The 13,142-nt window shown below is 42.1% G+C and overlaps 1 protein-coding gene across 2 annotated transcripts in view; it reads left to right on the top strand.

Moving 5' to 3' along the window:
• map4k5 (mitogen-activated protein kinase kinase kinase kinase 5) overlaps nucleotides 1-13,142 on the top strand; it is a 155,685-nt gene that overhangs the window by 38,627 nt on the left and 103,916 nt on the right. Inside the window, exon 1 of one of the 2 annotated variants that reach the window (XM_059649148.1) lies at nucleotides 9,216-9,321. The exons of the other annotated variant lie outside the window; for it this stretch is intronic. The gene's annotated coding sequence lies outside the window, so the exon portion shown is untranslated. Of the gene's footprint in view, nucleotides 1-9,215; nucleotides 9,322-13,142 lie in introns of those variants that run through there. 2 annotated transcript variants of the gene reach the window in all.

Genomic DNA, 13,142 nt, shown 5'->3' with positions numbered 1-13,142 from the left:
TCCCCGCCGGAAGTGCCACACTTGACCCCTCACCCCCATCCCAGGCCCCAAGAAGACTTTCCACATCAAGCAGATGTTCACCTGCACATCTGCCATGTGGCCTCTGCATTGGGGAAACCAAGCGGAGGCTTGGGGACCGCTTTGCAGAACACCTATGCTTGTTTCGCAATAAACAACTGCACCTCCCAGTTGCAAACCATTTCAACTCCCCCTCCCATTCCTTAGATGACATGTCCATCCAGGGCCTCCTGCAGTGCCACAATGATGCCACCCGTAGGTTGCAGGAACAGCAACTCCTATTCCGCTTGGAACCCTGCAGCCCAGTTGTATCAATGGGGATTTCACAAGCTCCAAAATCTCACCTCTTCTCCACCCCCCCCCCGCCACCACCACTGCATCCCAAAACCAGCCCAGCTCATCCCCGCCTCCCTAACCTGTTCTTCCTCTCACCTATTCCCTCCTCCTACCTCAAGCCGTGCCTCCATTTCCTACCTACTAACCTCATCCCACGTCCTTGACCTGTCCGTCCTCCCTGGACTGACCTATACCTTCCTTACCTCCCTAACCCACCACGTACACTCTCTCACCTCTACAGGCTCCATCCCTGGCCCTTTGACTTGTCCGTCTCCTCTCCATCTATCTTCTCCTCTAACCATCTTCAATCTGCCTCCCCCTCTCTCCCTATTTATTTCAGAACCCTCTTCCCCCCTCCCCCTTTTCTGATGAAGGGGGGAGGCACGAAACATCAGCTTTTGTGGTCCTAAGATGCTGCTTGGCCTGCTGTGTTCATCCAGCCGCACGCTTTGTTATCTCCCTTTTTAATGTTTAACAGGCTTGGTGTCAGGCAGATTTCATAGGTCACGTGATCTCTTTCATTTAACTATTGTTTAATTATCGGAACTATCTTAAGCCTCCATTGTAACTTTTTTTTTTACTTTTTCAGTTTGGTTTCTATACTGAAATCACGAGAGCATGTATGGATATATAAAAAGAAAGTAGTTTAAAAGCGGGCCCCATGGAGGATGCAGCTGGAGAACCGATGATAGATCATTTAAGTCAATATGTTCCATGAGTCTTCGTAGGGGTGAGTGCTGTAAACATTCCAAAGATAACAGATAAGCAAGGTGCGAATGGGAGGAAAGAGCTTAACAGTCCCTGTCGTGAGGGACAAAATATTTGGCACGCTGATGGGATTAAATGCAGACAAGTTGCGAAGACTGGATGGCCTGCATCCCGAAGTTTTCAAAGGAGTACTGTAGAGATAGTGGAGGCGTTGGTTGAAATATTCCAGAACTTGTTGGATTTTGAGGGGTTTAGAAAACTGCAAATGTGATTCTCCTGTTCAAGAAAGGAGGGAAAAAGAAAGCAGGAAACTTTAAGCCAGTTAGCCTAACATCTGTGATTGGGAAAATGCTTGAGTCTATTATTAAGAACAAAATAGGACATTTTTTAATAAGCTTAAAGGAGACAATCAGAGTCAGCATGGTTTTATGAAAGGGAAGTCATGTTTGACAAACTTGCTAGATTTCTTTGAGGATATAGTAAGCAGAGTTGATAAACGTGAACTTGTAGTGTATTTGTATAAGGTGCTACAAAAGGTTATTGCACAAGGTTGGAGCACATGATTTTGGGGATAACATTAGCGTGCATTGCGAATGTTTTTCGACAAAGTAGAGTTGGGATTGATGGGTTTTTTTTCGGGTTGTAAAGGTGTCAGTAGTGGCGTTCCACAAGGATAAGTCGTAGAGTTTCACTTATTTACTATCTGTTAATTACTCAGTTGGTGGCGTGTAATATATCCACATTTGCTAGTGATAGAATAATAGATGGGCAGGGCATGTGATGAGGAATAAAGAATCTGCAAGGAGAAAAATATAGATGGAGTGAGTGGGCAAAAGCTTGATAGATGGAGTTTAGAAACGCGAGAGGTCACGCAACTTAGTAGGAAAATCAAAAGACAACCCATTATTTAAATGGAGAGAGTCCGACAATGTGCAGCACAGAGGGATCTGGATGTTTTTTAAATGCTACACAAAAAGTTGGATGCAAGTGCTGCAAATTAAGGCAAATGAAACTTTGGCCCCTTGTGCTTAAAAACTACAAAGTCTTATTACAACTGTACCGGGTGTTGTTGAGGCTCCACCTTGCGTACAGTTTTGGTCTCCATGTATAATGAAGATATACTAGCATTGAGGCTATTCAAAAGAGATTCATTAGTCTGATTCCTGAGTGACTTATTTAGTATGGCTAAACAGGTTAGAAGACTGATGGGTGGTCTTACTGAAACATACAAGGCTCTGAGGGGAAATGCAAACCAAAGAACTACGGATCCTGGAGTTTGAAACAAAAACAGAAATAGCTGGACAAACTCAACAGGTCTGGCAGCATTTGTGAAGAGGAAGTGGAGTCACCCTTTCAAGTTCAGTGACCCTTCTTCAGAACTTTGCATTTCTGATGGAACTTGACACGGTAGATTTGGAAAAAATATTTCCACTTGTGGGCAGTCTTGAAATAGGGAACATCATTATGAAATAAGGGGACACTCTCTGAAATAAGATGCGAGAAATTTCTTCTCATAGTCATACATTACAGAAACAGACTCTGGTTCAAGTCGCTTTTGTGCTCCTAAGATGCTGCTCGGTCTGCTGTGTTCATCCAGCTCCACACTTTTTGTTATCTTGGATTCTCCAGCATCTGCAGTTCCCATTATCTCTAGTTCCAGTAGTCTGTGCTGACCAAACATCCTAGCCTGACCTGAAAACAACAAATGCTGGAGATCACAGAGGGTCAGGTAGAGAGAACAAGCTAATGTTTCAAGTGTAGATAAGTCTTCATCTGAAGTGTGGAGGGAGTAGCATTTATGCTATAGTTTTGGAGGGAAGGTGGGTGGAGTGTCGAGTGCTGGGGGAGAAAGGGTGAACGGAATGTGAGAATGGCAGAATAATGGAGTGTCTAACTGCCACAAAGAACAGTCCCACTGGTGTGGGGTGGGCAAAGGTGGGGATGGAAGAGAGGACATAGTGGCAGAAAATTTACAAGTAAAGCTTAAGGGAAGGAATGGGGGTTGGTTCACAGTTTGAAACTGTTGAACTTTAAGTTCAGAAAGCTGTAAAGTGTCTAGTCTGAGGATGAGATGTTGTTCTCCAGTTTTCAGTATGATTCATTCGGACCTGCAGCATGCCGAGAACAGACAAGTGGGTATGTGACCAGGACTACAGGATGGTTGGGTTTGTGCTTGAACGTAGGCAGGAGGTGTTCCGCAAAGCAGTCACCCAGTCAGTGTCTGGTTTCTCAAGTGTAGACTAAGCCACATTGGGTGTGGCAAATATGGTGCACAAGATTGGAGGAGGTACAAGTGAAATGCTGCTTCATCTGGAAAGATTGTTTAAGCCCTTGGATGGTGAACAGGAAGAATGTGAAGGGGCAGGTATTGCAGCTTCTGCAGTTACATGAGAAGGTGCCCTGGTGTTAGTGGTTGATTGATGACTGTGTCCCAGAGGGGATGATCTTTACAAAATGCAGATGGGGAGTGAAGGGAAGATGTTTTGGGTGTTGGTGTTCTTCTGGAGTTGCCTGAAATGATGGAGAATGTTCCTTTTGAATGTGGAGGCTGCTGGGATGAAAAGAGAGGATAAGGGGGCCTAATCACACTGAGTGGGAAGGGGCAAGGGCAGAAACGAGGATGATAGGGTGGATGCAAAGTTGACGGCCCTACCAACTACATTGGGCAGGAAACTACAGTTATGAAAGAAGCAAGCCATGTAAGCAGCGCTGTTTCGGAACATGCCATCACCACACATAATGAGGCCATAAAGGTATGATGCTGACTGTTTTGCTGAGGACAGTATGTTCAGCTTTGGGAAGGTCCGGAGGTATAGCGAAAACATGGCAAGTGCTGGGGCTGGGGGAAGTGACCTCAGGAGGACAGAAAATTGTGGCACCTAAGGCTGGAATGGAGTGGGTGCTGCGGGACGATAAGGGGTCAGCTCTGAGTGACAAGAGGGGATGGGGTCCGAGATGTGGAAAGGGAAGGGAAGGATGTATGTTGGAGTCTCTACGACACTAGAGCTGGTGCACATTGATGTCCAAAAGGAGGAGGAAAAAGCTGCTTGAAGCGATTTGGTAAGACGAAGGATCAAGTGAAACTGGGGAGTGGCACAGCTTTGAGACAGCATGAATTAATGTTGCTGCGGACTGGAGTCGAGTGTTCGCTTGGTGTTGATTATGGATTGCAGGATGTGGTGGGAACAGCAATGTGAAGAACATATATCCTGGAGATATTTGTGATCCTGGGTGGATTCGATGCATAAGCTTGAGTTGAAATCCATGAGGGATGAGTCTGAGTAGTTGACAATCGCTGAGGAAAACAAACATGGCAGGGAAAGCGAAGTTTTGACAAATGCCTTGTCAAACTCCAGCAGTGAGATGAAAAGCGGTGAAGATATGCGTGGTGAAAGAGACAACCAGAATTCCTGTCGTTTTGGTCCAAGTCCTTCTCAATCCTTCCTACTTTATATACCCAACCAGATGCCTTTGTAAATGTTGTAGTTGTCGTAGTTTAAATGTTGAAGTTGATACTTCCTAGTCAGCTCGTGCAAAATACACACCACCCTCTGCATGAAAAAGTTATTCCTCAGGTCCGTTTTTTTAAAATCTTTTCCCTCTCACCTTAAACCTATGTCCTTTTGTTTTGGACTCCCCAACCTCAGAAAAGACCCTTTTGCTCACCCTATCCATGCCCCTCCTGACCTGAGAAACCTCTATAAGGTCATGCCTCAGCCTCCAATGCTACAGAGTAACAAAAAGTCCCAGCATATTAAACCTCTTCCAATAACTCATACACCCTACTTTGGGCAACGTCTTTGTAAATCTTTCTACACTGTCTCGCGTTTGACATGATCCTTCCTATAGAAGAATCACCAGCATTGTATGCAGTATTCTAAAAGTGGTATTACCAATGACCTGTACAGCTGCCACATGATGTCCCAAATGCCATATGCGTGGACTGACCAATGAAGGCAAGCGTGCTAAATGCTTTTTTTTAAAACCACCCTGACTACTTGCGACTTCACTTTCAAGGAGCTGTGTACCTGCAGCCATAGGTCTCTGTTAGGCAAAACTCCCCAGGGACCCAGCGCTAACTCTATAAATCCTGCCGTGGTTTGCCTTTTCAAAATGCAACACTCCACATTGATCTAAGTTAAACTCTATCTGCCACTCCTTGGCCTCTATGCCCATTCGCCTAACTGATGCAGGTCCTGTTGTACTATTGAGGTAACCTTCTTCACTATCCATCACACCACCAATTTTTGTCATCTGCAAGCTTACTAACTGCACATCCTATATTCATATCCACGGCATTTCATATAAATAACAAAGGAGTGTAGCCAGCACTGATCCTTGTAGCCCAACACTGGTCCACATGCCTCCAATCCGAAAAGCAACCCTCTTGTCTCCTACCTTCAAGCCAATTTTATATCCATTTGGCTAGCTCCCCTTGTTGGTAAGCAAATATCTAGAATTCTCTACCCTAGAGGAGGCTGGATCACTGGGAAGTATTTGAAGAGGAATTAAGATATTTCAAAAAAACTCAGGGATTTGGCATCTATGCTGAGCTGGAACAAAAGAGGAGTTGAGGCCTGGGCTCAAGATCTGAATGGCAGGGTAAACTTGAAGGGCCCAATGGCCTACTCTGACCAATTTTTATGATCTTCATTTTGTTTTAAAAGATTCAAAAAAAAAGTGAGGCGAAGGTGTTATGCCATTCTAAGTATAACAGGAAAAGGCACTTTTTAAAAAATTTGCGTTCTCCCTGCCCTCTTGAAACATCGCTTGCGTTTCAGAATGTGTTGAGACGCTATTGTTTTGCTTTGAGTCAATTGCATTTTCAGTGAAGGACTCTGTATCTAGATGTCTTTTTGGTTTGCTGTTAGTTTTCAACAAACAATAAACAAGAGAAGACCATAACGCAATTGAGCAGAAGTAAGCTATTAAACTCACTGAGCCTGCACCACCATTCAGTGAGATCATGGCTCATCTGATGACCTTCAGCTCTGCCTTTTTTCCTCATAATCCTTGATTCCCTCACTGATTTTGTAAATCTGTCTGTCTTAGACTTGGAAGACTTAATGATCTAGCCTTGGCAGCGCACTCTACCATAAACAATTCCAGAGATTCATTATCTTAACAATTTTCTGCTCAACGGTAGCATTAACGGTGTTCTGTCTTTATTTCTAGCTGATATTACTCAAACTTCTCCAATTTGAACAGTGTCTTTCATTGGTTTAAACACAGCTTCAGTGTTTTTGTTTTTGAGTTCAAACGTGCTTTTTGTATTTGACATCACTACTTTTTTTTCTGATTTTAATAATCTGGTTTCTCTGCATTTTCTTACATCTAATAATTTCTGTACAGACTACTTGTTTTTTTTAAATTACCACTGATCAGTTTAAGGGAATGTGCTAGAAGATTTTAACACTTAAGACTTTTACTGTAATGAGACAAAAGCATCATTACCTTTAACAATAGAACCATAGAATCCCTGCAGTGTAGAAAGAAGTCATTCAGCCTATCAAGTATGTCCCGATCCTGAAATGAGCATCCCAAACCTAGTGCCCCCCCTCCTCCCCAAACGCTATCCCCGTAACCCTGCATTTGCAATGGCCAATACATCTAACCCGCACATCTTCGGACTGTGGGAGGAAACTGGAGCTCCCAGAGGAAATCCATGGAGACGTGGGCAAAAAGTGCAAATTCTGCATAGACAGCCATCTGAGGCTAGAATCGAACCCAGGTCCCTGGTGCTGTGAGGCAATAGTGCTAACCACATTGTAAGTGACCTATGAAGTAAATTACAGAAATTTATAAACCTTGTTAATATCTTACCTGGACTAGTAATCCCATGCCGTATACTTTTAGCTCTCTGTCCATTGAATTACATCTTTTGTAGAAAACAGTCCACTCATTCTCCACTGACGACAACTTCCCATTTTTGCTGAGTCATTATATTCCATGATTGTCAAAAGTCCTTTCCCTTGGTCTCCTGGAAATCCCAGAATTGACGTTGAACAGCAAGGCCTACCCATTTAATTCCTTCTCCTGGTCTGGGCAAATAATAATTCCATGTAGTTGAGTTGCTGTGGCTTCCTTCCCTACAATCAGTAGACCAGCTTTTTCTGGCACAGCCTGCCTGATAGGCTAACAGAGTAAAGAGTTTCCCTTTGAACAGCAACTGCTGTTCTCACTTTCTCTTTTATTCCTTTCTTTGTTTCTTATTGAATCTTGCTTTCTCCCTTTTTACTGGCTTCTTTCCCCTCTGTTGACCAGCTTGATGCCTTTTGTTTTCAGGTGTTTATCTTTGCACACAAGGGACCAAACCATGCAAGAGATAATAGGAACAGCAGATGCTGGAGAATCCAAGATAACAAAGTGTAGAGCTGGACGAACACAGCAGGCCAAGCAGCATCTTAGGAGCACAAAAGCTGACGTTTTGGGCCTAGACCCTTGTTGGATAGAACTTGTAGCAGATCCTATTTTACCTTGAATTAAAAAGGCAGTGGAAACATCGTCGTTTTATAAAACTTTGCATTTGTAACAACTCTAAAGCATTTTATTTTCTACATTTTTTGTCATTAAAAGTGATCAACCGATAACCCATCTCTTAGATTTAGCCCTTTTTCCTCTTTTCAGACCGAGGTCTTTCACTTCTCACTTCATACTTTATCGTCTGTAACTGCCTCATTTCTACACTTTAATTTGTAGATTGCCATTGGTGTTGCTCAGTGAGATATTTTCAAGTAATGATTGGGCTCTGTTCTACAGTTCTCCCAAGACTGGCCCTTTGACACCAATCTGGCTGGCTAAATATTGGTTTGTGTCATTTTTTTTTTGGTCTGTTGTAGGAAGGTAGAAGGGATTTATTTTTGCTATGAAAAGTGTAGTCATAGGCTTTTCTGACATACATCTACAACATTGATTACAGATTGACATTCGACTGAATGTGATACATGTATGCATTGCCTTCTATCTACCATTGGTGATTGTGTGGCCTCCTTATGTAACATTTTATATTATATCATGTCTCTATCTGTTTGCAATTCCTGCTTTTTTCTTAATGTGTATTCACTTCCACTCCTGCAACGTTCCTACCCAAATTCAACATTGTGCATCTCTACTCTTTTTCTCTCTGTGTGCAGATATTTCTTGTTTCTGGTCACAAGTCTCGCTTGCATAGTGACAATGCTGGAATCTGCAGTTGATGTTTACCAAATGTCTGGAACCAAATGGGTAGCTGGTGGCTAGTTTGGACAAAGAGCTCTTTGTCTGAAGCACCTATTCACTGATTGATTGTTCTGTCTTTTTCTCTACTGAAGTTTTGCATTTTATGCCTTGGAGCTGCATTCTTTGTTTTGACTTGGGCCTAAAATAGTGTTAACTACTTGTGATCTTGCAACTGGATGAAAAGCAGGATTGATGGCATAGGGATGTGATTTTGAGGTGGGAAGATAGAGAATGGGTTAAGAGACCTGCAAAGTGCATAATATTGGTGCTGATATGGCATTTTTAAATTAACCTTACAGTGAAGACGAAAACAAAATTGCAAACTGATACTTATTTCACTATCACCAGCAGTGGCAGACTGACCATTATTCTATTGTTAATTGTTCAGTAGAAACAAGCATTATTGTTTGTATTTTAAATATGCGTCTAAGAATTAGAAAAACATATTCAAAGTTCTAAATAGATACTGTTCTGTTGGATCATATAAGCAAAAAGAAGCTATTCTGTCCATTGTGTGCTGGCTCTTTGGGAGAACTATCTAACTTAGCCTCACCTCTCTGCTATTTTTCCTTTAGACATAAACAGTTTTTTTCTCTTTTCATGTACTCACTAATTCCCTTTTGAAAGATATATTATTGAATCTGTTTTCACTACTCATTCAGGAAATGAATTCCAGACCATCGTATCTTGATCTGTAGTTTTTCTCCTTATGTCATCTTTACTAATAATTAAATCTGTTTTTCTGCCTGTCTACCATTAGAAGCCATTTCTCCTTATTTTCTCTATTAAAACACTTCAAGTTTTCGAACATCTCTAACTAATTTCCCCTTTAAGGCTGTCTGCTTCAAGGAAACTTTCCAGGTTTCTCTCTCCTCTCCACATAACGGACAACATCATTTTGCACCAGCTCCAAGTTTTATATCCAGAATTGGCCACAGTTCTTCTGTTGGGGCCTGAAGGGCCTTTTTTTTTCAAGTTGTGGTGTAACTTCTATGCTTTATTCTATGCCATAGTATCTCCTCATATGTTAACAAGCAAAAAGTAAGTACTGCATTCCACCCTATTCTGATTGCTATCAAAGGTGGTAAAATCCAAAATGCTACTGAGCAATTGGAACAACCAGTTGTAAATTTTCTTCAAGTTTTAATTGGATTATGATATCTCAGCAATTTGCTATGTCAAGAATGAACTGGATGTTTGTCTTTGTTCTGCTTAAACGCTTGTATGTCTTAGATTTTATAATTTTATTTGAGTCAAATTGTTTGTATCTTGATTGAAGAATATATAATGTGGCCTGTAGAAGAAAAAATTGTGTTTTAAGTCTGATTGGATATCAAGATGTAGATCATGAATAAATCTAGAAAAACAAAGTTAAAAGATGGTGGCACTTTGGGTCTCAGGGAAGTGTTAGGGCATTGAACGCAACACAAGAAAACGTTTCTGGAAGAAAAATGAAGTTGCGCATTTTGCCCGGTTTCCCTCAACGGTCTAAAGATGTGGAGGTTCAGTGAAGGGGCCATGCTAAAAATTGCCCTGTAGTGTCCAGGGATGTATAGCCTTTGTGAATTAGCCATGGTAAATGTGGGGTTACAGTGATGGGCTGGATCCACTTGGTTTTAAATGTTGATGGGGGTGGGTATATACTGTATGTTCTGTTGAAGCAAAATATATCACTTGCCTCAAAGATAAAATATTTGTTGGCCTAAAGTTATGTAACATGTATCTTGCCTTCCAGTATCACTGGCTCGACTCATGCAAGTGCGTCTAACTTAAATTATATGAATATTCTTTTTTTTGTAAAAGTAAAATACTGTGGATGTTGGAAATGTGAACTAAAAAGAGAAAATAGTGCAAGTACTCAGTCAGTTGGGTAGCATCTGCAGAGAGAAATCTACTTAAAACCTATTCCACTTCTAATTCCTCCCAGTCCTGATGGTACGGTATTAACTTGGTTGTCACCCTGCAGAAATGCTGCCTGATCTGATTATTTGAACAGGGGAGTGAATAAGTCAAAAAACAAAGTTGCTGGAAAAGTAAGTTTTTATATATCCATTTGAGACAGGGGATTAGAGACAAACCTAGAACCTAAATTTGATTTCATTTGTCTGTTAAATGTTTTCATTTTGGAAAGATAGATGTGTAGTCAAGTTTAAAACCGCCAACAGCAGACTTCAGTGGGTTTAAATATAGAATCACTACATTGCAAAAAGAAGCCATTCGGCCCAGTGAGTCTGCACCCAGCCCCTGAAGAGCATCGTACCTAGACCCACTCCATCACAGTAATTCCACGTTTACCATGGCTAATCCACATAGGCTATACATCCCTGGACACTGCAGGTCAATTTTTAGCATGGCCACTCCACCTAATCTCCACATCTTTAGACTGTCTGAGGAAACCGGGTGGAATGCGCAAAGTCCACAGAGGCGATCACCTAAGGCTAGAGTCAAGCCCGGGAATGCTAAACCACTATGTCACCGTACTGCCTGGAAGGGGATTATTTATTTATGCGCGCACACTCCACGACATGTAATGCTGTGTCAGTCTCACACCAAGTACGGAATTGCGGAAGGCAGTGCACCTCAACGTTCTTAGGCCAAAGGAATGTTAACAGTTTGTATGTCTTTGAGAGCCTAGTGAAGAAGCAAGCTTTTTCCTACTCTTGACTAGTATTTCAGGTCAATTCAGATAGCAGAGGTCAGTTATCTGAATAAACTGCAGGGTTCTTTTGAAGTGAAAACTATTCGGTAGGTCACATAGACGGGCATGCCTTGCTGTTGTATCAGAAGTCCAATTTATTTACAGGTGAACTTGTAGCTTTGGAATCCAGTGTGAGGTACTTGAGAAGACTTGAGCCTCTCTCCTTTCTCTGCAGCTGTTGTCTTGTCGGCGTGTTCTGCAGACTGTTGTCGGTGTGTTTTGTGTTTTGTAGTGCACGAATTTCAGTTTCAGAATTAGTTTTAGTCATATGATTAACAGTCATTGATACAGGATAGAAGGCGGTCAGTGGGCTTTCACACTTAGCTTGTGAATTGCTGGTCTTATTGGCATTCTTTTTATGTTGCAAACCTGGGAACATAGTCCTGGAGCCAATTGATCTATGTAGTGTTTTGGACTGTTGCTGATCTATATCCTTGAACAGGAAGATTCCCACCTATTATTGTTCAATTTGGACCCCTCCAGAAGCTGATGGTCTGTTAGTGTTGCAAAGGCCACCTCACTAGTTTCATCAGAGTCTAATTTTAAAGTAACACAGGCTTAAAATTTGTAATATTTTCATGCCTGTACTGACATTACAGGTCCACCAAGCATGTTACCCTTGTCATAGGTCATGTCTGAATTATGCACCTGCACATTTGGTATTCCAAAATAAATGTTCCTAATTTGATTTTTTGGATCGGAAATTGGCTTGCTGAAAGAAGAGAGGGTGGTAGTTGATGGGAAATGGTCATCCTGGAGTCCAGTTACTAGTGGTGTACCGCAAGGGTCGGTGTTGGGTCCACTGCTGTTTGTCATTTTTATAAATGACCTGGATGAGGGCGTAGAAGGATGGGTTAGTAAATTTGCAGACGACACTAAGTTCGGTGGAGTTGTGGATAGTGACGAAGGATGCTGTAGGTTGCAGAGAGACACAGATAAGCTACAGACCTGGGCCGAGAGGTGGCAAATGGAGTTTAATGCAGACCAAGTGTGAGGTGATGCACTTTGGTAGGAGTAACCAGAAGGCAAAGTACAGGGCTCATGGTAAGATTTTTAGTAGTGTGGATGAGCAGAGAGATCTGTGCCCATGTACACAGATCCTTGAAAGTTGCCACCCAGGTTGACAGGGCTGTTCAGAAGGCATACAGTGTTTTAGCTTTTATTCATAGAGGGATCGAGTTCCAGAACCAAGAGGTTATGGTGAAGCTGTACAAAACTCTGGTGCGGCCGCACTTGGAGTATTGTGTACAGTTCTGGTCACCGCATTATAAGAAAGATGTGGAAGCTTTGGAAAGGGTGCAGAGGAGATTTACTAGGATGTTGCCTGGTATGGAGGGAAGGTCTTACGAGGAAAGGCTGAGGGACTTGAGGCTGTTTTCATTAGAGAGAAGGTGGTTGAGATTTGACTTAATTGAAACATATAAAACAATCAGAGGGTTAGATAGGGTGGATAGGGAGAGCCTTTTTCCTAGGATGGTGACGGCGAGCACGAGGGGGCATAGCTTTAAATTGAGGGGTGAAAGATATAGGACAGATGTCAGAGGTGGTTTCTTCACTCAGAGTAGTAAGGGAATGGAACGCTTTGCCTGCAACGATAGTAGGTTCACCAACTTTGGGTACATTTAAGTCGTCATTGGACAAGCATATGGACGTACATGGAATAGTGTAGGTTAGATAGGCTTGAGATCGGTATGACAGGTTGGCACAACATCGAGGGCTGAAGGGCCTGTACTGTGCTGTAATGTTGTATAATGAAGGAATCAATGCTACGTACTTCTGAATTTTCCAAAGAGACCTTGTGCCATAAATTGACGTTTTGCTTACCGTAATAATCTTTCTGTATATAAGTAGAGAAGACAATTCAAAAGAGTCACAGTGTGTGCCTCCTGGTTCTGCAAACTGAGTTAGTTGCAGTTCATTTTGGCCTCACAATTTACATATCATTCAGGCAAAATTATAAGAGGTTTTTGTTTGCTTTGTGGTTAAGAAGCAGTTTTAAATGTTCTCACCCTTATTTTCAAATTCTTCAGTGATCCTGCCTCTCCTTAATGTCTTCTCTTCCAGTTGAATGATCCTCCAATAAATCTGCTCCTCTCTAACTCTCTGGACACTTTTTCAAGCCATCAGTGTTCTACCTTTAGTGGCTACGCCTTCGGTTGCTCAG

The sequence above is a fragment of the Stegostoma tigrinum genome, chromosome 10 (genome assembly GCF_030684315.1).
Source record: "Stegostoma tigrinum isolate sSteTig4 chromosome 10, sSteTig4.hap1, whole genome shotgun sequence".
NCBI classification, from domain to species: domain Eukaryota; kingdom Metazoa; phylum Chordata; class Chondrichthyes; order Orectolobiformes; family Stegostomatidae; genus Stegostoma; species Stegostoma tigrinum.
This window is presented reverse-complemented; position numbering and strand designations above follow the sequence as displayed.